Here is a 27,565-nt window from a genome sequence, read left to right as displayed (position 1 = left end):
TATAAATAATTTGCCTTTATCTATAATTGTATAAAACTAAGTCCTCAACGGAACTGATTTGGTGTGATCTGCATATGATGGAGACATAATCGTTGAATAATTTTAATTTGAATTCTTGATCTTGCATGTCAATTACTACAGTAACTATTACTTTATTTTTCTGTGTAATCGGACTCATACATATTACATACAAGAGGCTATCAATAAAGTAACAAATTATCGTTTTTAAGGGAAAACATTATAAACACATAACAACATATTGAATTCAAAATTAAGATGCTTCGATGGTTACTAGCTTAAATTATGTGTTTGAAAAAGGTCTTTAACACATTGGTTGGTATAAAACATTATTGGTATAAAAAAATAATTGGAAAAAAACGATAACACTTACACACTGATATAATATATGACGACATTTATTTAAAATTAAGTTTTTTAACAACCTCAAATACCTTCGATTTTCAGCTGTAAATTTCGGGAAAAGTTTCCCACTTTCACACAATACCCGCCACTGTCATCTGATTTAGCATGCTTGATACGAAGGATGTGCGTTGTGCCTTCATTGGACTGTTTACAATTATCGTCTAGTTCAACACCACTGCCGTCTTTAAACCATTCCACCGGAAGACTTGTAGGGCTTACTTTACAGGTTAATATTGCATCTTCTCCTTCTATGTACTCAACATTGGAAGGGTCTTCCAGAAAACAATCTGTTTATATAAATTATCATTAAAAAAAGAGCACGTGATTGTTTCAGTCATGTTTGTAACATCGTTTTTGTTTTCAAGTAAGACATTTTGGTTTAACAGGAAAGTTAATACACAAGGGTTTTCGATGTCCAAACTAGTCAAAACTTTTTTCTATCATCGGTACCAGGACAACATCCGTTATCATAAATTAACATGCAGACATCTTATACGTGAAGGTAAGTTACTAGTAATCTTTTAAAATAATTTTATATACAAGCTTAAAATGTCGCCATTCAACCTAAAAGGTACCCATACAGATTTACCAAAATAGGAGAAAGTTATAGGATTCTTTTTCCGTTAACACCCATATACCACAACCACTGATAATGATCATACTAATAAAAAGCAAAACAAGAGTAAAAGGAAAACCACACGTCAGAACCGAAAGCCGAAATCACACAAAAACTTCACCTAAACGCCATGTATGGGCAGACAATTCAGAAGAAAATAATTTCATTCTAATTCATAAAATCAACCGACTGAAATTATTTATTGGTGTCAAATCATTAAAGACGGCATATTGTGGAACAATTATTAACTCACTCATAGGGTCTCTACATCGAAAACATAGACATTAAGTCTAAAACCATGATATGATTTGGGTTATGTTCATCTCATATAGTTTATGATTGTATGAAACTTATCTCTTAAACATGTTAAAGGAATGGATTTAATTTTTATATGATGAAGACATTATCGTTCAATAATTTTAATTGAGTTCTTGAGTTTGCATGTTCATTGTAGTATGGTGGCATCGTGAAAAATTGTGCAAATCCTGCTACTAGCATGACATTTAGCACAAAGCTTCATATAGTATTAATCTTTGATTTCAAATAGGGAGATAAGGCAACTCTTCCGGTAAAATTAAAAAAAGGCGGACATTATTCTTAAATTAGCCCAATTAAAGCGGCTATTTGAAAAGGTGTTATAGTCCTGCTACTATCATTATATTCGGCAAAACCTATGTCATGTGCTACTTTTGGACATACTTTATATAGTATATGACTTTAATCAAAGACCTGAAAGCTCTGAGAAAAAATGACAGCACTGTCCCTAATATTGTGATATCTTTTATGCAAGTCTTGGTTTTCACGTTCCGTAATGTTTAACATTGCAACATGTCTCGTAAGCATATAATTGATATTTGTATGTTTGTGTGTGTTAAGTGAAGATGACAACTGGCTGTTTCTTTAATACAATTGAATAGGTCAAGACTACCTCAATGATCCACAGTATCCAATGACTACTGAATTTTTTCTTGTACTAATAAATAGGCCATGACTATTTGAATGATATACATGTACAATATCCAATGACTACTGGCTGTTCTTTTGTACCTATAAAGGCTACCTGAGTGATCTTAAGTATTCTAAGTAAATTTTTTTCTTTTAATTACATTTTTCTAAATCAAGAATACAGACTACTAGTATCCTTTTCAAACCAAATGCTTATAAAGAGCCTGTTGTAAGCAAGCTCTTATACCCCACAAACTCATTAAATAAGTTACTAGTGACAAATGTGTTTCTGTTACTTGAAGAAACTTATATTTCTGTAGATTTAGACAATAGTAAACAGTGTAATATTGTTTTACTAGTTTTTTTTCTCCTTAAAGATTAGACAAATATGAACACTCCTTTGATTGTTTTATATCATGTCACTCAGGTCGCTTTATATGAAACATGAAACCACTTCTCTGCCATATTGTTTTTATGACAACCCTGCCCTTGACAAGGTTGACCCATGTAATTGGTATTCATTTTTTAACCATATGTCATAGGTGGTTACTTTTGCACTCACAAACAAGCTTTCAGGTCAAATGTCTGTCTCCATCTCAGTTAATGACATTGACAAATCATGTTATTAAACGCAGTTTCAAAAGTGATAATGCTGTTCTCGTGGGTTACCATATACATGATATATAGTTAACTTGTGTAGCATTGCAGTTATTGAAATTTGTGTCAGATTAGAACAATAATCTAGACCTTTAATATTTAGGAATGGATCTTATAGTTTAATAGGGAGCAATAGTATGGGACCCCTTCACGGTAACAAGAATAAACCAGCTTGAAAGGATACAACGTTAAGCGGCGAGATGTATCACCACAGATTACAAGTCAAGAGAAGACGGACGGGATACGTCTCCAAAACGCTTGGAAAACTGGAACTACAACAAGATTTCCAGACAAGGCAACTTAGAAGTTAATATTAATGTAAAAAGTAGTTGAGGAGCGGATATCTTTGCCTAAAAATTGCCAATTCAGGGGCAGCAACCCTACAACCGGTTGTCCGATTTGTCTGAAAACTAGGGGGCAGATAGATCTTAACCTGATAAACAATTTTACCCATATCAGATTTGCTCTAAATGCTTTGGTTTCAGAGTAATATGCCAAAATCTACATTTTACCCAAATGTTCTATTTTAAGCCATGACGGACATTTTTGGTTGGTTGGCCGGGTCACGCCACATATTTTTTTAAACTAGATACCCCAATGATGATTGTTGCCAAGTTTGGTTTAATTTGGTCCAGTAGTTTCAGAGAGAATATTTTTGTAAAAGCTAACGACGACGGACGCCAGACGCAAAGTGATAAGAAAAGCTCACTTGGCCCTTCAGGCCATGTGAGCTAAAACGGGAGAAGGTTTGGTACCATTAAAACGTTTAATCCCGCTTGAAATGTTTGCATCTGTCCTTAGTCAGGAATCTGATATACAGTAGTTGTCGTTTGTTTATGTTATTTATACGTGTTTTTCGTTTCTCGTTTTTGATATAGATTATACCGTTTGTTTTCCCGTTTGAATGGTTTTATACAGTCTAGTAATTTTGGGGCCCTTTATAGCTTTTTGTTCGATGTGAGCCAAGGCTCCGTGTTGAAAGCCGTAAATTCGTCAATAATCATGATCATAATGGTTTACTTTTATAAATTGTTATTTGGATGGAGAGTTGTCTCATTGGCACTCTCACGACATCTTTCTATACCTATTAGATGCTTTGTTTGTTTCTTGCTTAAACTAAGTGTTTGAAAAAGTTACTTAACACAATGGTACAAAACAATATTGGTACAAAACGATTACACATACAAATAATATCATAAAGAACAGCATCTTATTTGATATAAAGTGTGTACCCCCCCCCCCTTTCCACTCCAAAATACCTTTAACTTTCAGCTGTAGTTTTCTGGAAAAGTTTCCAACTTTCACACAATATTCTCCACTGTCATCTGATTTAACGTGTTTTATATTGAGGATGTGTTTTGTCCCTTCAATAGACTTTGTACAATTATCGTCTAGTTCAACGGCATTGCCATCTTTAAACCATTCCACAGGTAGACTTGTAAGTCTGACTTTACAGCTTAATATTGCATCGTCTCCTTCTACATGTTCTATGTTCTTAACATTTGAAGGGTCTTCCAGAAAACAATCTATTTAGATAATTATCATACATAATAGAGAACGTGTTTGTTTCAGTCATGTGTGTAACAGCGTATTTGATTAAAAGTAAGAAACTGGGAAATTAATACACTAGGGTTTTTGATATCACAAACTAGTCAAAACATAAACTATTTTTATGGGTACAACGACAAAATTAGTAGAAATAAATTAACATAAAGACATCTTATACGTTAAGGTATGTCATTTCTAATCTTTTAGAGTAATATCATCTACAATGCATGAAAATGTCGCCATTCAAATCAGTAGCTAACCAAACCTACAAACAGACGTAGTTAGAAGGGTTACAGTTACGATATGGTTGTCAGGTAATTATAGATTGCATATGTTGGTTTTAATATTGATTCACTCAAATGATCTTTGTATCGAAAATAAACACATTCATTCTAAAACCAGTTGATAGGAAGATACGGGTATGCTTCTTATACATTTTGTTATTACTTTAGAAGCATTTAAAATTTTTCGTGGTTTTGTCTCAATGTAAGATTTCATGGGGAATCAATTTTGTAGTTTTCAGTAAATGGTACTGGTATTATGAGTACGTTAATTCTTATGATTTTTTTTTAATTTCGTGGATATTATCTTTCCAAGAAATAAACGAAATTAAATCTTACAAGAAAATTTCTACTGTAACAGTTAATAAAACTAAGTCTTTACGGAAGGGGTTTGATTTTCATCAGATGAAGATATAATGGTTCAAAAAGAGCTCTGGACCTTGTATTTTAGTAACTGCTAGCAGTCCTTTGTTAAAATATGTATTAATATCATTTTGCTAAGTTTAATGTGTTACCTATTCTTGCATGCGGTACGATAGATATGTTTTATCTACTTTACGTGACTCTGCATTTATGTATGCCGTCATACGACAACATTATCTTATGTCTTTCTGTGCGAATTTAAAACGCGCAATTTTACACCAGTACTGAAATCCTTGCATCCTGTACGGGTAGACTTTACATAGATAAATATTGTCGTATGTGTTACCTATTCTTACATGCGATATGGACTACTCTTACTGAGTTTTATACATTTGACGTGAAACTGTACTTATGTATCCTGTCATACTTTGAACCACACAATTATTAAGTCTTACCACTTTTTATGTGGAAATACTTATTGTATTTGTTCTGATATTATTAGGTCTTTGTACTTTTCTGTGGAAATACCTATTGTTTTTCTTCTGATTATTAAGTTTATCAACTTTTCTGTGGAAAGACTTATAGTTTTTGTTCTGATTGTTAGCATTAGGTCTTTCCACTTTTCTGTGGAAAGACCTATTGTTTTTATTCTGATTTTTTTTCTCTTCCGTCTAATTTTGTTCTTGCGATAAATATTTGTTTCGCAATATGTCGATTAGATATTTGGTATATGATATCGAACAGTTTATGCGTCTTTGGAATTCACCCTGCGTAACCAAATACTTTTCTTTGTAGGAGTTATCTCCTCAAACACTGTTTTCCTTATGTTCACCACTCCTTCGCAACCGTAAAAAATAACGACAAATTCATTTTACTAAATTGCCCGTATTATCCTCCGCATGATTTGTCCTATTTTGACCGAAGCGATATGAACGCTCCATATGTGAGTTATTTCTCTATATGCATTTGACATACGTGATATGCATTTTTATCTTGTAAACCATAAGTCATAGAGACCTAGGATCTTTTGATTTGAGGTCCTTGGTCCCAAAAAATGAAAATTATGTCAAGGTCAAAGGTCAAGGTCATATTCTTATTTTTGAATTTGGCTTATTTCCACTCATTTCCAGAAACCATATAAGATATCGACAAAAAAAAATTTCTTAATTGTTAGTTGCGACATGAAGTAACACGAAAATTTTGATTGCAAGGGTACGTTGGACGTAAATGTCAGTTTTCTCCCCTCTTGTATTTAAAAATACGCGTATGGTGATATAACTGATTAACCAATATATTTCAGACCTATGGTCTTTTGATTACAGGTCCTTGGTTTATGACCTTGAATTTGATCTCAAGGTCATAGCTGCATGTGACGTTCTAGATTCTGAATTTTGCTTTAAGCTCATATGTATACAATATTAAGCCATAAGACCTTTGGCAAACGGTATCAAACCATGAAACCTTGAAAAAACAACCGGAAGTGACCTTGTTTAAACTGGAAGTAGCTTTTTATTGTACTTTATTAATATACAAGTTTATAGAACAAGATATTTTTGGAATCAGTGTCAAGTAAACATTCAAATATTATCGGAAATACATTTTTCAAACCAGAAGTAAGACAAAATTTCCCCTATTTAAACAAAATGTTGTATAGAAATCATATATTCGTGGAATCAGCGTACAATAAGCTATTGCTTGACATTTTAAACTTAATTTCACAACTTTCATATTTAAATACAGTGTTTTGGTGGAAAGACAGTCAATTGTTCTCTGATCAAATATTCTTTTTAAATATCATTAGGTCTTTCCACTTTTCCGTAAAAAAACCTATTGGTTTTCTTCTGAAATTTTTATTTTGTTCTTCCAGCACTTTTTTTTTTTCATAAAATGATGGTTTTGCAAGATGTCGCTTTGAATTTTTTCGCGTATGATATCAGTATGAACAGTTATTGCGCTTTTGAAACTGACCCTGTCAAACCGTACACTTTACGGTGTAAGAGCTATCTCCCCGAACACTGTTTTTCTTGTGTCCACAACTCCTTCGCAACCGTAAAAGATTACGACAAATTTATTTGACAAAAGTGGTTGCTGTATCTTCAAGATGACGAGTTGGTATGCACCAAAGTACTCCGGAGTCTACATATGAGATTATTTCCCCTTATGCATTCAATATAAGTGATATGCATATAAATTCCTAAACCGTAAGCGGTATCCTCCTAAAATCGCTTTATTGAAGGTCCGTGAGTCCCAACTTAGAAAATTAGGTCAAGGTCAAAGGTCAAGGAAGGTCATGTTTTAAATTTGAACTTTCACTTCAAACTGATTTTCTCAGAAAAAAGTAAGGGATAAAATAAAAAAAAGTGAGCAGAATATTAGTCGCGACATAAAAGTAGTCGAGAAAAATTGTGAAAATCATACGCATAGAATTTCGGGGGTTTTCGTGCCACTGAAATGAAAAAAACAGATTGACTTATTATAGCTTCAAACTTTACAACTCTCGTGATGCGTTCATTCAATTTATCTTTATAAATCATCCAATGCCCACAACCACCAATCTAGCCCCTCCCAACCCCACCACCGCCTCCCCCCCCTTTTTTTTTAGGAATCCCATTATTTTTGTATTATATAAATGCCAATCCTTCTCTTTTGATGAATAAATTTCTTTCTGAAATACAAATCTATTACTGCAAAATAAATGCTGCTCCAAATCATGTACATGTTTTTCTGAAAAATAATCGAAACAAGTTTTGTTAAAGTACTACAGCACCAGCATTGTTTTTGTGTGCATGCAATAAATGAGTCGACCAGTGGTCAGCGATTGGACAAAAGTTTACCTGTAAAATTAATCGAGAAATATATTTTCCGTTTGCAGGATAAATCACGTGCAGTCTGCCTGACGTTCTAATCTGGGTTGAGAAATTATAATTTATGACATAGTATTCCCTTCAAAGTTCGTAAATAGTAGTAAAATCCTAGAATCAAACATGCATTTACATTTAAAAAATCTGTTGTGAGTGCCTGTAAATATGTAAACGAAAAAATCATGCATGGTCCGACATCAATGACCTGTTAATGAAAGAAAATTTAATCCTTGAGCACATTCTTTATACATAGGTGTGGTCAGGAATTCGTACCTCTCTGTAAAGGATTAAAATAACCTTTCTGAGTATATCTGCTTGGTGCACGTGACGTCACAATCGCTGCATCCGGTACTTCCGTAAATGAAACAGGGGTTTCCCCTTTTCAAAAAAAATAAAATGTGTACGTATATTTAAAACCATGCAGGTCAGGTCCGATTTCCTTTAAATATAAAATTGAATAAAATGCACACACAATAAGATCAACAAGTATATAGTACACGACATACATACTGGAAAGCCTACTTAAAAAAAACTTTTATAAAGGAAGATACAAGGATTTTTTTTTGTAATTATGTTTCACAGAGCAGTTTTCGCGTGTTCCTAGAGGCTGGGTGTCTAGTGTTAAAACACGAACACTAGGCTCTCAATGCCGTTTTCACGTGTTCCTACAGGCTGGATCTCTTGTGTTTAAACACGGACACTAAGCTCTCAATGCCTATTTTACGTGTTCATAAAGGCTATATCCCTAGTGTTTCAACACGGACACTAGGCTGTCAATGCCGTTTTCACGTGTTCCTAGAGGCTGAGTCTCTTGTATTTAAACACGGACACTAAGCTGTCAATGCCTAGTTTACGTGTTCCGTGTTTAAACACGAGCACTTGACTCTCAATTCCCTTTTCGCGTTGTCCATGTGTTTAACCGACAACCAACCAACTATTACATGCATGTTGTGGTCCCTTGTGCTTAATTCGGGTGCAATATCTCATTTGTTTCGTGTTTGATTGCTTCAAGCTACCCTATCTCACGTGTGTAATCAATCAATCAATCAATCAATCAATCAATCAATCAATCAATCATGTTTTGGAGGGGAAAGACCGCCAACAATTTTGTTCTTGCGATAAATGTTTGTTTCGCAAGATGTCGCTTAGATATTTCTCATATTGTATACATGTAGTATAGCCTATATGCTTTTAAATTTCACCCTGCTAAGCCGAACTATTATCTTTGTCAGAGTTATCTCGCTATTCACTCTTTATCATCAAATGTGTAAAAGTAAAAGTTATTTACCTTGACAGAATAAATTTGTCGGTATGTTTTTTTAAACTCATAAACCGTTAACCGTATAACCCTGGAATGTTTTTATTTGAATCCCATGGGTCCTAAATTAGAAAATAAGGACAAGGTCAAAGGTCAAGGAGAAGTTCTCAATTGCGACTTTTGCTTGTTATTGCATTTCCTCTGACACTTTGAAAGATACATATAAAAGAACAAGTACAAAATGTCTGCTTTATTGTTATGAAGGTGTGCTACATTAAATCTGATACAATTAAATGCATCTTATAGGAGTTGATGTCCCTGCAATGTCTTAATATACGATTATTTGAATATAACCGGAAGTGACCTCGAGAAAACCGGAAGTAGTTTTTTTTGCATTTTTTTTCATATAAGATTACTCAGAATCCATATTTTTTGTCTTTTAGATACATAAACCGATTACTGAAGACTCAAAATGACATAATACAAACCGGAAGTGGCCAATTATCTCCCTTTCTACATACAAAAGTATATACAATGTACAAACTATCTCTTTTTGGAATCAGTGTGAAAGAAGCTATCAAATGAGACCAAAAGTGAAATTCATTTCTTCGGAAGTAGCCTAATATCACACTTACTCCACTCAAAAGTATAATTTAATCATTATTTATTGCATTAGTATGAAGAAGCTATCTTCTAATTAAAATTTCTTTGTTATGGAAAAACTTTCAATTGTTGTCTGAACTACTGGTTTTTAATTCTATTTATTATTATTACTTTTACTATTAAGTATGTTTTTTGTTATATCTTCTTTACGTGACTCTGCATGTATGTATGCCGTCATACTTTGAACGACAACATTATCTTATGTCTACCTGTGCGAATTTCAAACGCGCAATTTTACACCAGTACTGAAAACCTTCCATCCTTTACGGGTAGACTTTACATAGATAAACAAAGTCGTATAAGATAAGCAAAATGAGTATGTTAAATTTGATGTATGCCTTTTTGTGCTTCTTCGTTACATTTGTTGTTTTTATAGTGGTATTAAGATGATAACACAATATTGACTGCTGTACCCCTATTTTTGACATTTTTACTCTTTGAGTATGTTTGTTTTGTTCATGCATCGTTGACAATGTAACGGAATTTGATGCGACTGTCATACAAGTGATAGGTTTAGCTAGCTATACAACCAGGTATAATCCACCGTTTTCTACATTAGAAAATGCCTGTACCAAGTCAGGAATATGACAGTTGTTATCCATTCGTTTGATGTGTATTGACTTTTGATTTTGCCTTTTGATTTTGGACTTTCCTTTTTGAAATTTTCTCGGAGTTCAGTATTTTTGTGTTTTTACTTTTTAATATACGTATAGGGGAGGGTTGACATCTAAAGATAATGTTTAACCCCGCTGCATATTTGCGCCTTGTATGAATTTTTATTTTAGTTCATTTATGTGCATCTTCTATACATCATTTTAAGTATGGTATCTTTGATTAATTGGGGTCCATTCCACTGCTAACGGCCGTTTCGTCACGATCCCGGTAGTTGGCAGTTTCATGATAACTTCAAATATCAGTGAAATGTTACTATTTTATTTTGATAGATAGAATGGTGACGTTTTTCCAAAGTTTAGGTTTATTATACCCCTTTGCAATGATTATCATTTAGTAAGAATAGTATGAATCCATCTGGGCATACTGTCGACTGATGAATGTTGTGTCATCCCAAAATAAGTGTTTGTGTGCACTTGACATTATATTTTACTCTAACGTATTTTGAATTTATTCAAGGATATTGTTTTTTTGTTCTATATACGCGGACAGTTTTCTTGAAAGAGGTTCTAAAAAATTATTAACAGTGTATATGTTTGTTGAAATAATGATAACATATTAAAATTATATTTAAAACGCGTCACTGGTTACTAACTCAAATTATGTGTTTGAAATGAAAATTCATTAACATATTAACTAGTACAAAACAAAATTGCTGCAAAACGAATATACTTGAAAACTAATATAATATAGAGCAACATCTTATTTAATATTACAATTCTTAACCACCTCAAATACCTTTAATTATAAGCTGTATTGTTCTGGTATAGTTTCCACTTTTCACACAATATTCTCCACTGTTATCTGATTTAATGTTCTTTATAATAAGGTTGTGTTTCGTTCCTTCATTCGATTGTGTACAATTTGCGTCTAGTTTTACCTCATTGCCATCTTTCAGCCATTCCACAGGTAGATATGTAGGGTTTATTTCGCAGGTTAATATTGCATCTTCTCCTTCTATGTACTCAACACTGGAGGGGTCTTTTAGAAAAAAATTATGTTTAGATAAATTATCATAAAAAGAGACAACTGTAATGAATCGCTCTTTTATTTAACAACGTATTTCAGTTTAACTGAGAAAACAGGTACATCAGGGTTTTCGATATCACACACTAGTCTAACATTTACTATGTGTTATCATCGGTACAAGGCATCATTAGGGCATATTATACGTTCAGGTATTTAATTTCTCATCTGTTAGAGTAATATCATAAACACAGCATACAAAGATTGTCTTTCAACTCAAAATTTAACCAAACCTTTAAACAGACTTAATAAGATCTCTGGTGGTAAGCAAATGGTCGAAACGTAAAGTTGCAGTTAGACGAACATTGGAGAGAACTCTATGAATATTTTTTTTTCTTTTCCAATTTTCGTGGAGTAAAAGGTTTGTTTGAGCTAAACCGTTTGTCTCATACACACCAATAATGAGTGCGTTGATATTGAAATCAAATTTGATACATAAAATCATTCCATTTCCATTTTCTGTAGAATAGTCATTTAGAAATTCGAGCATGATGGTCATAATTTTAAATGTGTGATTGATAGTATTTCAAAAGTACTGTGCACATAACAATGTTAATAAATTCAAATGTCATACATGGTTTTCTACAAACATTATTATTTGTGTCTCTGATCATGGTATGCAAAAATTAAGTTGAAGTGTTATAAGAAAGAAACAGTTCTGATGTATTCCAAACGCCCATCATTTAGGAGTAACAATTCGACCTGATCAACTCGCAGTCAGTCAAATAGTATGTAAGGGTTGAGTATTACTATATTTGTTCTGTACGTTAAGGCATACAATTGTTCAATACACGTGTATTCCCTCATTTTTGTTTTTAATTTTAATTTTTATTTACGACATTTTTATTAACTACAATCATATAAAAAGAAGATGTAGTATGATTGCCAATGAGATAACTATCCACAAAAGACCAAAATGGCACAAACATTCACAACTATAGGTCACCGTACGGCCTTCAACAATCATTAAAGCCCATACCGCATAGTCAGCTATAACAGGCCCCGATAAGACAATGTAAAACAATTCAAATGAGAAAACTACCGGCCTTATTTAATATATGTAAAAAGTGAACGAAAAACAAATATGTAACACATAAACAAACGACAACCACTGAATTACAGGCTCCTGACTTTGGACAGGCAAACACATGAATAATGTGGCGGGGTTAAACATGTTAGCGGGATCCCAACCATCCCCCTAACCTGGGGCAGTGGTATAACAGTACAACATAAGAACGTACTATAACAATCAGTTGAAAAAGGATTAACTCATCAGATAGACAAAAAGTACAAGTGAACGTTGCCGGGTACTTATACATCCCGACACAAAAAGACACTATTAACAGATCTGAGAGTACTCCCATTTATCTGACAGCTAGTTCAAAGCCACTAGCAACTAATAAAAAAATCATGCCTCTAAGACAAAACATGTCGGCAGCTGAAATTATTGAACGTACATTTTTAACAATCAACTTTTAGTCAACTATTGCAGTTCTTATAAACCATAAGCTTTCATATATTCGGCATTTTTTTTCGTTCCTGATGAAGGTAAATCTACAAATGCGCTTCAGAGTCCTGCAGTTTTCAACGTGTTATTTTATTTTGTATCGATAGCATGACGATCATATATGTCGGTACATCATTGATATTAGTTCTAAGTTTTGGTACGGAATGAACTGATACCATGGTGTCGCAATAAACATTGTTTTAACCTCGAAAGAATGAATAGTGTTGATATATATTTTACACTACTTCACGCACTAAATTGCAAATATATGTAGCTTGTAGACAGAATAATATTATAAGTTAGAACCTCATGTTCTTCGGCAACTATCAACTACATATACAGGTTGAACATAATGGTCATGTTATCTATTTATATTGTATGAATGTATTCAGCTTTGAAAGACCAGCACGCTGAGTTGAAGCAGAAAGTTCTATCTTTAATATGATCCTGTCTACAAGTTACTTATACATGCATTTGATTTCATTCTTACGTTCAGTGTGTAAAGCGGATAGCAGTGTACAATATATATCAACAACCTCCTACGTTAAAAGCTTACACAAAGTTCATTGCGATCCAATTGGTTCAGTATTCCATTCCATGCCAAGAAATCCTCGCTCAAACTCCCTTGGACCCCTTGTATACGGCACAATCAGTAGTTACCGATTTGACTTCATTCAACAAATAAATTGATGACCTGCATGTACGTGACGTTTAGAACACGGCTATGATAATACTCATCCGTGTTATTTGCTTTATTTTTTGTTTGCATAATTTCAACGAAGGCTATTTGGCATGGTACCAATAGACGTATTCAGGATTTACTATAACCATCGGTTATAGTCATGTCTGAACTTCGTCATTGTATCAGGAATAACTATGATTATCAGCTTAACTTTACCAAATGACAATACCTCTTCTCAAAATCAAGGCTGTTTTTAAATTCAGGTAAGAGCCTGCTCGCGGAGAAGGTATAGTCTCGATAACGACTTCCATAACCTATCAATATTTTAAACTTAATTCGATTACTTACTAATGCTCTTTCGACTTAAACTGTCAATTTTCAATTTTAGATTTCTTTTTAATTTCACCTAGTAAGTACATCCTCAAATAGTTTTAAAACGGAAAGGATTGTGCCTGATGTTCATATGATGAAATCATAATCTTTCAGTCAGTTTAATTGAAGTCTGGAGCTGGCATGTCAGTTAACTGCTAGTAGTCTGTTGTTATTTATGTATTATTGTCATTTTGTTTATTTTCTTTGGTTACATCTTCTGACATCAGACTCGGACTTCCCTTGAACTGAATTTTAATGTGCGTATTGTTATGCGTTTACTTTTCTACATTGCTTAGAGGTATAGGGGAGGGTTGAGATCTCACAAACGTGTTTAACCCCGCCCCATTTTTGCGCCTGTCCCAAGTCAGGAGCCTCTTTGTTAGTCTTGCATTATTTTAATTTTAGTTTCTTGTGTACAATTTGGAAATAAGTATGGCGTTCATTATCACTGAACTAGCATATATTTGTTTAGGGGCGAGCTGAAGGACGCCTCCGGTTGCAGGAATTTCTCGCTACATTGAAGACCTGTTGGTGACCTTCTGCTGATGTTTTTTTTATTTGGTCGGGTTGTTGTCTCTTTGACACATTCCCCATTTCCATTCTCAATTTTATTAAAACATTTTTCTTCAATAGATGCAAAACCTTAAAACAATTTTAAGGATACTCTCATTTTTTGTGATGTTCAATTTGTTGAGTATCAGTGTCTTTTTATTTAATCTTGTATTATTTCGTTCAATTCGTTCCACTTTTATCTCGTTTCGCACTTTACAGGTACCTCTCTCTTCATACCTTTTTTTTCTTCTCCAAATGGTAAAATGACCATAATGATTTAAACAAAACTTCTGTGGAATATAATGGTTTTATAAAAACAATATACACATCCCTCAGCTGGCTGTACAAATCGCTAAACTGATGTTGAAATAATCATGTTATTTGGATCTGACCTGAAATAAATTTATGGTAACTTGACCATCTTCCAAGTTCAATTCATTACAATTTATGATTGTATCAAACTTTGTTAAGATGATAATATTTCGACTTTTATACTTTCTTACTTTAAGTTGTGTTGCTAAAAATTCTCCCAACATTTCTCCAAAGGTATCAATATATTGGTGTACCTAGAAGAGCTTTAAAGTTGGTAAACACGACATTGCGATTATACAAAATAATAACATACCTTTAGGGAGTAATGGCACATCACCTGAAATTAAATTTTAGGTTGAAATGGTGTTATTGTCGATAATTGTAATGTATGTGATAAAAATAAATCAAAACTTTAGCTCAAGAAATATCAAACTTTCAGAAATACGAATGGCTATTTTCATTTTACCAATCCTTACTTTTGACTTCACTCTTATTACTGGATAAGTAGATCATGAAAGCTTATTCAAATTACATTGCACATATGATCATACTGTGTATATTCTGGGTAAGAATGCTCACTATTAGTTATAAATAAAATATGTGTCGTTGTCTTTAATAAGGTTTGTTTTACTAAAAAAGTATTTTCGAATGAGCACGTTACAGTCAGCTTGTTTAAGGCCGAATGGTGACTTAAAGTTGTTAATTTCTGTATCATTTAGGACAGTTGTCTCATTGGAGATTATACCACATCTTCTTATTTTTATTTTAACTACACTAGTAAAGAAGTATCACTTATAATGTTTTCATATTCAATAAACTAAATCAAAATGAGATTGTGTAACTACATGTATGGTAGAAAATCAATCACAATGAATAAGTGATACTATTCTTTTTTCGTCATGCAGTGATTTCCAATATCATTTAGTAATCCACGCTGGGTATCATACACAATATACCTTCATCATGTTCACTGTTGTCGTTTTTTTTCCTTTTTTTCAGTAAACGTATTACAAAAAACACAACTGCAACTGCTAAAGGAACAACTATTCCAATTATAATACCAGCACTGAAATGTATCAACATAAAGGTTGTAGAAATTTAAATAGACAGCATAACCATGGCGTTGTCAGTTTATTTTCGATCTATGAGTTCGACTGTCACTTTGGTATCTTTTACAAAGAAACTCAGAATTGAACATTCTAAAATTTATCTTAGTTTTCAACTTAATTCTAACAAGTGATTTCCATTCTGTTCGAATTATTTTGGGAGAAAGTAAAATCTAAGTTTAGAACCATGGCTGAAAAGAAACTACAAGCGTATTATGAAAATAAAACATTTTAAATCTGCGTTATACAATTAATATCAAAATTAAATTGTGCTTTTAGGTATTTTCCGAAGTAGTGAATGCAAATTTGAGGTTTTTTTTCACAAATTTATCAATTCAAGAGTATGATCGAATAGCGCACGAAGTGGCAAACATGTTATGTGACACGTGTAGCTGCACCAATGGATTAAAGCTAAAAAAAAAGTATTTTGGTATGACGAAAACTGTCCAAAACGCAAGACAACCATTTTTTTCGATATTTATTTTTAAATCTGGTATTGAATAAACACTATCTTGATTCATTTGCAGTATAAGTAGATTGTTTCCGAATGTGTTCAAATAAAATTTTGTTATTGCAGTCCAATTTTCTCTGCAATGAATCTGTATATTCAACCTATTTTTATTGTTTATATGTATTCTTCTAAATTTATCATTGTTAATCCCTCATTTAATTTGTCATAGCTTAGAACAGAACAATTAATCTTTTTCGTTGTGTTATTCAATGAAAATTTATGTAGAATTGTTTTAAACTGGTTAAAATACTCTATGATCGAGAAAGATGCTAGAATAATCAATAATTTAGTAACTGTCGTGGTTTTGCTTGATCTTAGATGCTAATATTTCAACAGCAATTACAAAAATTATCGCACTGCATGGGCACCCTTGCCTAATCCTCGAAATATGCTTATAGGTTTTGAAATCCAACCATTGTTTATAACTGGGCTTTTTTAATATAAGTACATAAAACTTCAATCCATTTCACAATTGAAATTTTGAATTCAAATTTCTGTAAAGCTTAGAATATGAAATCCCACTGTAAAGAATTAATAGCTTTTGAAAAATCTAAGAAAAGTAGAGCCCTGTCTTTGATAAATATTTCTGCAAAATTAACGATATCTTGAATTTGTCTAATGTTATATCCAATGTATCTTTTTTTAACATGCCTGTTTTGATCCCCATGATAATTTATGGAAATCTTACTAATTAGTTGTGCTAATGAATGAGCTATAATCTTTATAAAAACATTAAACAATGTAATCGGCCAATAGTAAACGAGAGAGATAGACAGAGATAGAGGGTCATTTATTTATGTTTTATGTAGAAAGGGAAATAACACCTATCAAATCTTTATTTGCAATTAAACGAAGGAAAAATGTATTACAAAATAGAGTTAAGCATATTCTATCTCTTTTAAAATATACAATAAGATATTGTAGAAAAATTGTATTTGTCTTAAAAAAGCCGGAATATCAATACTTTTACTGTCTACGTAATAATATCACTCCTAAAATTTATTAATGTTACACGGTATTGATAGAGCATTGACAAATTATTTTATAAGATCTTATTATATGAATTGGGTTTTGATTTAGAAAGGGTATTTTATGGCCATTGTTATATTCTAGTTCGTTCTGTGTGTGTTACATTTTAACGTTGTGTTTCCGTTGTGTCCTTTGTTTTCTCTTATTTTTGAGTGTGAATTCACATTACTATAAGACGTGTCATGGTAATTATCTATCCCAAATTCTTGTATTTGGTTTTGATGTTATAGTTGTTATTCTCATAGGATTTTGTCTAATGCTTAGTCCGTTTCTGTGTATGTTACATTTTAATGTTGTGTCGTTGTTTATGCGTTTCCCTCAGATTTAGTGTGCTACCCCAATTTTGTTTTTTTTTGTCCATGGATTATTGTTTTGAACAGCGGTATACTACTGTTGCCTTTATTTACAGAATACCAAATAATGTTTTTGGTGGGATATTGGATTATCGATGAAGATCATTTATCAAGTTAGTATTGTCATAATATTATCCACCAAACCAATTTACGTAGATGTTAGCACCTATGATACCACATAATCATGGGACGTCACATCCGATCACATACGAACATAGCTCGACAAAAATATTCCCTTGAATTTGACAGTTGTATGTAATTAATCCTAAATTTTATTGCAGTTAATCCATTGCGAGTAATAAACATGTGTCTTTGGTATTTCAAAGCACCACTTAACTTTCAGTGATGGTTATTTTCTTATATGTAATGAAATGTTAATGTGATTTTTTTCTATAATACTGAACCCATCCTTAGTATTGCTTTATTTGAAACAAAGATCTAATCTGCACAATTTTCACACAAATTGAACAAAGCGTAATAAGGGAAAATCAATGGTTTTATTACACTTATAAGTAATGAGACTATCTTCAACAATGTGAAAAACCTATAACTTATTGGGTTATATAAAAGACCCCGAAATGACCTATGCCAAAAAACTGTCACAGTTCCTGACTTTACACAGGCATTTCCTTAAGTAAAATGGTGGATTAAACCTTAATTTATAGCTAGCTAATCTTCTCACTTGTATAACAATCGCATACAATTCCATTGTATTTACAATGATGTGTGAACAGGCAAGACATAATAGGTAAACATGTCATTTATTCTTAATGAGATAATGTTTTTGCTCTTTTGGTTTGTTTTTCTTTAAATAGGTCAAAGCCCCTTCAAAAAAAGATATGCAAGACAAAACTCATAATATTCCTTGTAATTTCTAACAGTCTACTGTATCTTTAACAGCAAGAACTGCTAAAAAATGTTGTTTGGCAAGTATCAAATGGGACAAAAAGATTGGGTGAGGGTCTATGAATATTGTGTTGAAGGAGTATTGTAAAATATATGTTCATATAATTCTGACTTACATTTGAATTTCAGAGAATCTACTGTTATCAGTTGGTGTCGTATCACTTTTGTCTGAAAAAAATATACATTATAATATAACGACTTTTCTTTTCATAAAAACACCATTACTTATATATATATATTGGTTAAGTAAATGGAAACACGCGGATATCCCCATCTCTGACATTAAACCGGGCTGCAAAACAAAAATAAAGAAGAGCGTTAGAGGTCTCTCCGTATAAATTTTGTTCATAAATGATAAGATGATCGAAGCTACTCCGGTTAAATCAAAGTTGCTTTTGATTTCAATAAAGGAGACCCGGTAGTAAGTATTTCCTGATATTATGGGATAATAATAGCTTTTTCGCCACTTTCTTCACTGGCCAAATTTCTACAAACACAGTAAACTGAAGTACTTCCATTTTAATGTTAAGAATTCAATTTGAATATGTATCATGACCGTTTAATTTTTTTGCTTACATTAAAAAACTTACGGCCACTAGTGTTTTATGTATTTTATCACGCAGTGAATACAAAATCAAAAAAAATCTCAAAAAATGTTAGCACCTGTATGCAAAATTATTTCATATTTTCTACACCTGATGCATCCCTCAGTTTGTGAAAGTATGTTCGGTTGATATTGTAGTTTGTGTACACTCTAACTGTTCATATACATTGACTTATATATGGTACATAGAAGAGCAACCTAAATTTTGGAATGCAAACACTTCTGTGCCACCTTAACAAAGATATAACTTGAAACAAGTCATGACTACTATTGTGAAAAGACTCTCTAATAGGAAACATATCAAAATAATGAATATTAGTCTGCATTTATTTCTTACCCAACAGAAATTTATATTTAGACCTTACCCTAGCTGGCAGAGGAATTACTAGTATTGGATTATCAACTCAATTTTTAGTTACTCTGACGGAAAGACACAGTTTATTAAACCACCAAATTATGTAATTTGATAGTAAAGTCCATTCCACATTTAACTATTATTCTAAAAGATATGCCAAAAAAAAAAATAGTGATTTGCGATAGGAACTGGCACAACTCTAAAATTCCAAAGGTGACGACAGTTAAGATGTTACAACAACTGCATTGAAAAACAGTCACAATAAACAGCCCTGACCGAGATAAGTTGGTGTACTATTTCAAATCTGACAGCGGTAGACCAATAACAATAGAAACTGCTTGTTCAAACATCCGCCCAAAAATAGCAGTTTGATAATGATTAGAATAATAAGTAACTAATTTTAATTAAGGTTAAATATTTGAACGTCACTGCGTATTTATACATCCTATCCAATCCTGTAATCAAAACTTGTATAATTCAAAAACTCTTGAAATGTGTAAGGGTCTAGTACGTAGGAGTTACTGGAAATAACTCATTTTCTCTATCATCACTCCTTCCTGCCATCACTTGGTCTATGAATGATTCACTGGGTCAGTAAACTGGCATCAGTTCCTTCTTTTACATTATATCCCGTTCAGTCCAGACACGTATTATTTAATTACATACATGTAGGTGTTTTAGAACGTCTGATTATCATATCCCACTAGCCATGGAAGCACATTTTCGGTTCTACATTTTTTTTTTCGATAGGATAAGTAATACAAAGTTCTTTTATGAATGTTTTCTATTTTTATTGTTTGCATTTAAAAGGAGAAAGTGGATATCTTCTTCCACATACTCCACACAAAGTTAACAAATATAATTATGAGCTGAGATGGTTTTGTGTTTCCCTGTCTCAATTGGAAGATGCTGGTCCTCATTTCTGAATTTTGTTAATCCAATTCTGTGTTTAAAGTTTAACAGCTTCAAATAGAGTTCAAATTTAAAATAATTCTTACATCATTGAACATGTCAAACTTCCATTATTTTATATACAATCCTTTTAGTTTTCTTATGACTATATTTTTAAACAAAGATGTTTTCTTATTTTTTAAACTAATATTTACTCTTATGTAGTAAACTGTTGGGAGTGAGACCCATCAGCTCCAAAACTTTTATAATATAACTAAACCATGAAGTATGACCTTTTTCATGTAGGCTTTAAGAAAGTGCCAGTGCTTCTTTTAGTAAAATGTCTTCAGATTATTATCCATTAAATAAGGATGCTAATTAAAATAGACAATGGTGTAAGTAAATGCCCCACTCCTGCCATGACATCATTGATTGTGCTCCTTCTGGTATTTCGTTAATAATATCTTGAATAAACTTTGGCTGAAATTGTCTCTCTGTCTTACAAATGTCTTACCCTAACATCAATTTGAAAAAATTCAGTCAAATTATGACTTAATTTGACACATAGTTAATTATTAGTATACATGTTTTTCAATATACAATAAAATTTATCACTTACGACAAATTGTCTCAGTTTATAGAAAAGACCAAGAAGCTAAACTGAATCATACTTTTTATTTAAAACAATAAAGTAGTATACATTTACGTGTACAAATATATATCTGTAAGTTTACTGTTTGTCTATTGTTCATGTATGAATTCAAGTTTAATTATGTTTCCTTACAAAATCAAGTAACGTGTATAGTGCTGTTCGTTGTCAGAAAATCAAAACATATGATATTCGCATTGACAATTAATAAACTATTGAATCTTGCTGTTACAATCAGTATCACATTCTTTGTCCGAAAGATTGTGTTGTCAGTGTGAAGAAACCCCTAATGCGCATCTGGTGCAAGAAAATTGGTACCGTTAATTTTACTGACTTTACACAGGCATTTCCTTAAGTAAAATGGTGGATTAAACCTTAATTTATAGCTAGCTAATCTTCTCACTTGTATAACAATCGCATACAATTCCATTGTATTTACAATGATGTGTGAACAGGCAAGACATAATAGGTAAACATGTCATTTATTCTTAATGAGATAATGTTTTTGCTCTTTTGGTTTGTTTTTCTTTAAATAGGTCAAAGCCCCTTCAAAAAAAGATATGCAAGACAAAACTCATAATATTCCTTGTAATTTCTAACAGTCTACTGTATCTTTAACAGCAAGAACTGCTAAAAAATGTTGTTTGGCAAGTATCAAATGGGACAAAAAGATTGGGTGAGGGTCTATGAATATTGTGTTGAAGGAGTATTGTAAAATATATGTTCATATAATTCTGACTTACATTTGAATTTCAGAGAATCTACTGTTATCAGTTGGTGTCGTATCACTTTTGTCTGAAAAAAATATACATTATAATATAACGACTTTTCTTTTCATAAAAACACCATTACTTATATATATATATTGGTTAAGTAAATGGAAACACGCGGATATCCCCATCTCTGACATTAAACCGGGCTGCAAAACAAAAATAAAGAAGAGCGTTAGAGGTCTCTCCGTATAAATTTTGTTCATAAATGATAAGATGATCGAAGCTACTCCGGTTAAATCAAAGTTGCTTTTGATTTCAATAAAGGAGACCCGGTAGTAAGTATTTCCTGATATTATGGGATAATAATAGCTTTTTCGCCACTTTCTTCACTGGCCAAATTTCTACAAACACAGTAAACTGAAGTACTTCCATTTTAATGTTAAGAATTCAATTTGAATATGTATCATGACCGTTTAATTTTTTTGCTTACATTAAAAAACTTACGGCCACTAGTGTTTTATGTATTTTATCACGCAGTGAATACAAAATCAAAAAAAATCTCAAAAAATGTTAGCACCTGTATGCAAAATTATTTCATATTTTCTACACCTGATGCATCCCTCAGTTTGTGAAAGTATGTTCGGTTGATATTGTAGTTTGTGTACACTCTAACTGTTCATATACATTGACTTATATATGGTACATAGAAGAGCAACCTAAATTTTGGAATGCAAACACTTCTGTGCCACCTTAACAAAGATATAACTTGAAACAAGTCATGACTACTATTGTGAAAAGACTCTCTAATAGGAAACATATCAAAATAATGAATATTAGTCTGCATTTATTTCTTACCCAACAGAAATTTATATTTAGACCTTACCCTAGCTGGCAGAGGAATTACTAGTATTGGATTATCAACTCAATTTTTAGTTACTCTGACGGAAAGACACAGTTTATTAAACCACCAAATTATGTAATTTGATAGTAAAGTCCATTCCACATTTAACTATTATTCTAAAAGATATGCCAAAAAAAAAAATAGTGATTTGCGATAGGAACTGGCACAACTCTAAAATTCCAAAGGTGACGACAGTTAAGATGTTACAACAACTGCATTGAAAAACAGTCACAATAAACAGCCCTGACCGAGATAAGTTGGTGTACTATTTCAAATCTGACAGCGGTAGACCAATAACAATAGAAACTGCTTGTTCAAACATCCGCCCAAAAATAGCAGTTTGATAATGATTAGAATAATAAGTAACTAATTTTAATTAAGGTTAAATATTTGAACGTCACTGCGTATTTATACATCCTATCCAATCCTGTAATCAAAACTTGTATAATTCAAAAACTCTTGAAATGTGTAAGGGTCTAGTACGTAGGAGTTACTGGAAATAACTCATTTTCTCTATCATCACTCCTTCCTGCCATCACTTGGTCTATGAATGATTCACTGGGTCAGTAAACTGGCATCAGTTCCTTCTTTTACATTATATCCCGTTCAGTCCAGACACGTATTATTTAATTACATACATGTAGGTGTTTTAGAACGTCTGATTATCATATCCCACTAGCCATGGAAGCACATTTTCGGTTCTACATTTTTTTTTTCGATAGGATAAGTAATACAAAGTTCTTTTATGAATGTTTTCTATTTTTATTGTTTGCATTTAAAAGGAGAAAGTGGATATCTTCTTCCACATACTCCACACAAAGTTAACAAATATAATTATGAGCTGAGATGGTTTTGTGTTTCCCTGTCTCAATTGGAAGATGCTGGTCCTCATTTCTGAATTTTGTTAATCCAATTCTGTGTTTAAAGTTTAACAGCTTCAAATAGAGTTCAAATTTAAAATAATTCTTACATCATTGAACATGTCAAACTTCCATTATTTTATATACAATCCTTTTAGTTTTCTTATGACTATATTTTTAAACAAAGATGTTTTCTTATTTTTTAAACTAATATTTACTCTTATGTAGTAAACTGTTGGGAGTGAGACCCATCAGCTCCAAAACTTTTATAATATAACTAAACCATGAAGTATGACCTTTTTCATGTAGGCTTTAAGAAAGTGCCAGTGCTTCTTTTAGTAAAATGTCTTCAGATTATTATCCATTAAATAAGGATGCTAATTAAAATAGACAATGGTGTAAGTAAATGCCCCACTCCTGCCATGACATCATTGATTGTGCTCCTTCTGGTATTTCGTTAATAATATCTTGAATAAACTTTGGCTGAAATTGTCTCTCTGTCTTACAAATGTCTTACCCTAACATCAATTTGAAAAAATTCAGTCAAATTATGACTTAATTTGACACATAGTTAATTATTAGTATACATGTTTTTCAATATACAATAAAATTTATCACTTACGACAAATTGTCTCAGTTTATAGAAAAGACCAAGAAGCTAAACTGAATCATACTTTTTATTTAAAACAATAAAGTAGTATACATTTACGTGTACAAATATATATCTGTAAGTTTACTGTTTGTCTATTGTTCATGTATGAATTCAAGTTTAATTATGTTTCCTTACAAAATCAAGTAACGTGTATAGTGCTGTTCGTTGTCAGAAAATCAAAACATATGATATTCGCATTGACAATTAATAAACTATTGAATCTTGCTGTTACAATCAGTATCACATTCTTTGTCCGAAAGATTGTGTTGTCAGTGTGAAGAAACCCCTAATGCGCATCTGGTGCAAGAAAATTGGTACCGTTAATTTTATTACTACCACTGGGTCGATACCTCTGCTGGCGGACTATTAGTCCCCGAGTGTATCACCAGCCCAGTAGGCAGTTCTTCGGTACTGGCATAAAAATACGGATTTTTTGTGTTATTAAAATTTGCTGTTACAAAATATTAGAAATAATTATAAATTAAGGAATGTATCTCCCTCATGCAAAGCTCTGATTCCTTTCACGGATTTGGCTTTACTCTTTGGACCTATGGATAATAGCTCTTCATCTTTTATATACGCTTTGGATTTCAAATATTTTGGTCACGAGCATCACTGAAGAGACACGTATTGTCGAAATGCGCATCTGGTGCAAGAACATTGGTACCGTTAATTTTATTACTACAACTGGGTCGATGCCTCTGCTGGTGGACTATTAGTCCCCGAGGGTATCACCAGCCCAGTAGCCAGTACTTCGTTACTGGCATGAAAATACGGATTTTTTTGTGTTATTAAAATTTGCTGTTACGAAATGTTAGAAATTATTATAAATTAAGGAATGTATCTCCCTCATGCAAAGCTCTGATTTCTTTCACGGATTTGGCTATACTCTTTGGACCTTATGGATTATAGCTCTTCATCTTTTACATAAGCTTTGGATTTCAAATATTTTGACCACGAGCATCACTGAAGAGACATGTATTATCGAAATGCGCATCTGGGGCAAGAAATTTGGTACCGTTAATTTTATTACTACCACTGGGTCGATGCCCCTGCTGGTGGACTATTTGTCTCCGAGGGTATCTCCAGCCCAGTAGCCAGTACTTCGGTACTGGCATGAAAATACGGATTTTTTGTGTTATTAAAATTTGCTGTTACAAAATATTATAAATTATTATAAATTAAGGAATGTATCTCCCTCATGCAAAGCTCTGATTCCTTTCACGGATTTGGCTATACTTTTTGGACCTTATGGATTATAGCTCTTCACCTTTTATATATAAGCTTTGGATTTCAAATATTTTGGCCACGAGCATTACTGAAGAGACATGTATTGTCGAAATGCGCATCTGGTGCAAGAAAATTGGTACCGTTAATTTTATTACTACCACTGGGTCGATGCCTCTGCTGGTGGACTATTAGTCCTCGAGAGTATCACCAGCCTAGTAGCCAGTACTTCGGTACTGGCATGAAAATACGGATTTTTTGTGTTATTAAAATTTGCTGTTACAAAATATTATAAATTATTATAAATTAAGGAATGTATCTCCCTCATGCAAAGCTCTGATTCCTTTCACGGATTTGGCTATACTTTTTGGACCTTATGGATTATAGCTTTCATCTTTTATATAAGCTTTGAATTTCAAATATTTTGGCCCCGAGCATTACTGAAGAGACATGTATTGTCGAAATGCGCATCTGGTGCAAGAAAATTGGTAGCGATATTTTTTTACTAATATACACAAAGAAAAAAGTTAAGTATCCCCATATATATTGCATCGCAGTTTTTTTTCTCCAAAAATGGAAATTTGAAAGTAAATATTGATTTTAACAAGAACAATGTTCCTTTAAAAAGATGTGACCATACAGGTTTGAACGGTCATTATGATATCGACGTTTCATGCACGTGAACCATGCCTCCCATGCAAATTACAACATGTACAAAATGCTCTTCAAATTTGAGTATTTATGTCCGCCGATTTGAACATTTTATTCACACTCTGTGAACATGTACGAAGACAAATATCGGAGGCTCAAAGATGGCAGATTATCGGCATGCAGTCATCAGGTTATCTTATAAAACTATTGGATGTCAGATGGGCTACCATTATATTGTAGTCAGCAGGCTTGAGCGGAAACACACCCAAACCAATAATGATAAAGACTTCGCAAGGATCTGGTAGACTACATGTGACATCGTAGCATAAAGACATGACACTGTCACGCATGGATAGACGAATGTCCCAAGTCCTTTAATTAAAAAAAGAATGGTAACCTCATATACAGATATCAAACAGAACCTTGAGGAACCGGTTGAAAGTCAAGAAAGGTAACAAGACGTCCAATGTTAACTGGCCGACATCAACGAATGCGTTTGGCATGGTGCTTATCTGGTAATGGTTAAAATTTGCGGAACTGGAGCAAGATCCATTAGTCAAGAGCAAAGCCGGTTTCTTCTGCGTGTAACAGATGTAAGATTGAGAGTTTGGAGACATAAAAATACAGGATATACCCAAAGGAACACCAAAGCAACAGTCCCTTACGGTGGAAGCTCTTTGATGGTATAGGGTGCATCTCTTATGACTGCAAATTGGAATTGGTAACCATACGAGGAAACCTTAATGGTGATCAAAACATCAGAGAAGGTCTTCGGTCAGTAGTTGTACCTTTTTGAAAGCATCCACTAGCAACAAGACCTATGTTTATGAATGACAATGCTAGGCCGCATCGCTCAAGGGCGGTGACCGCATTTCTTCAAGGCAAAGCAGTAACTGCTTTTCCATGGCCTGTCATGAGACCAGATTTGAATCCGATAAAACTTTTTTGAGTAAAGGCAGCCGAACCAACTGTACAGAATTTACGTCAGTTGAAAAGGCATTGCACCGAAAATGGCGGCAAATACCATAGCAGGAAATCCGACGACTAACTGGAGGGATGAGACGTAGGGCTGAGGCCTGCATCCAATCACGTAGTGGTTTTACCATATGTTAAATATTGAACGATGGATATCGTTGAAAGATTTACAATGAACGTTTTCTAAGTGAAATGTCAATAGTATCATTCAAAACGAACTCAGAAGGTTCATACTTAGAATGGACATGTTTTAGTGTTTAAACTGGGCTTTACTCTCACACCACATCTTTCTAGATTGGTGACAATCTATTCATTAAATAATCTTTGGTGTTTTAATTTGTTGTGTTTTTCTTAAAGCTAATGTTATGTCCTAGCAAGCTTCATTACTATTTTTGCCACCAATTGTAACGGGATCCCATGATCCCTACCGTAATATTTGTAAAT

At 32.8% G+C, this 27,565-nt stretch overlaps 1 protein-coding gene and 1 long non-coding RNA gene across 3 annotated transcripts in view; one reads left to right on the top strand and one right to left on the bottom strand.

Annotated features, from left to right (window-relative positions):
• The window catches only part of LOC134681246 (acyl-CoA dehydrogenase family member 11-like), a 533,340-nt gene that overhangs the window by 272,726 nt on the left and 233,049 nt on the right, over positions 1–27,565 (top strand). The window lies entirely within an intron of this gene.
• LOC134682032 (uncharacterized) lies at positions 547–11,188 on the bottom strand. The gene is made up of 3 exons (XR_010100765.1): positions 11,026–11,188; positions 3,901–4,167; positions 547–710 (listed from the first exon to the last, which is right to left on the bottom strand). It is a non-coding gene; the product is annotated as an uncharacterized LOC134682032 (long non-coding RNA).

This window comes from Mytilus trossulus, chromosome 8, assembly GCF_036588685.1.
Source record: "Mytilus trossulus isolate FHL-02 chromosome 8, PNRI_Mtr1.1.1.hap1, whole genome shotgun sequence".
Lineage (NCBI taxonomy): Eukaryota > Metazoa > Mollusca > Bivalvia > Mytilida > Mytilidae > Mytilus > Mytilus trossulus.
This window is presented reverse-complemented; position numbering and strand designations above follow the sequence as displayed.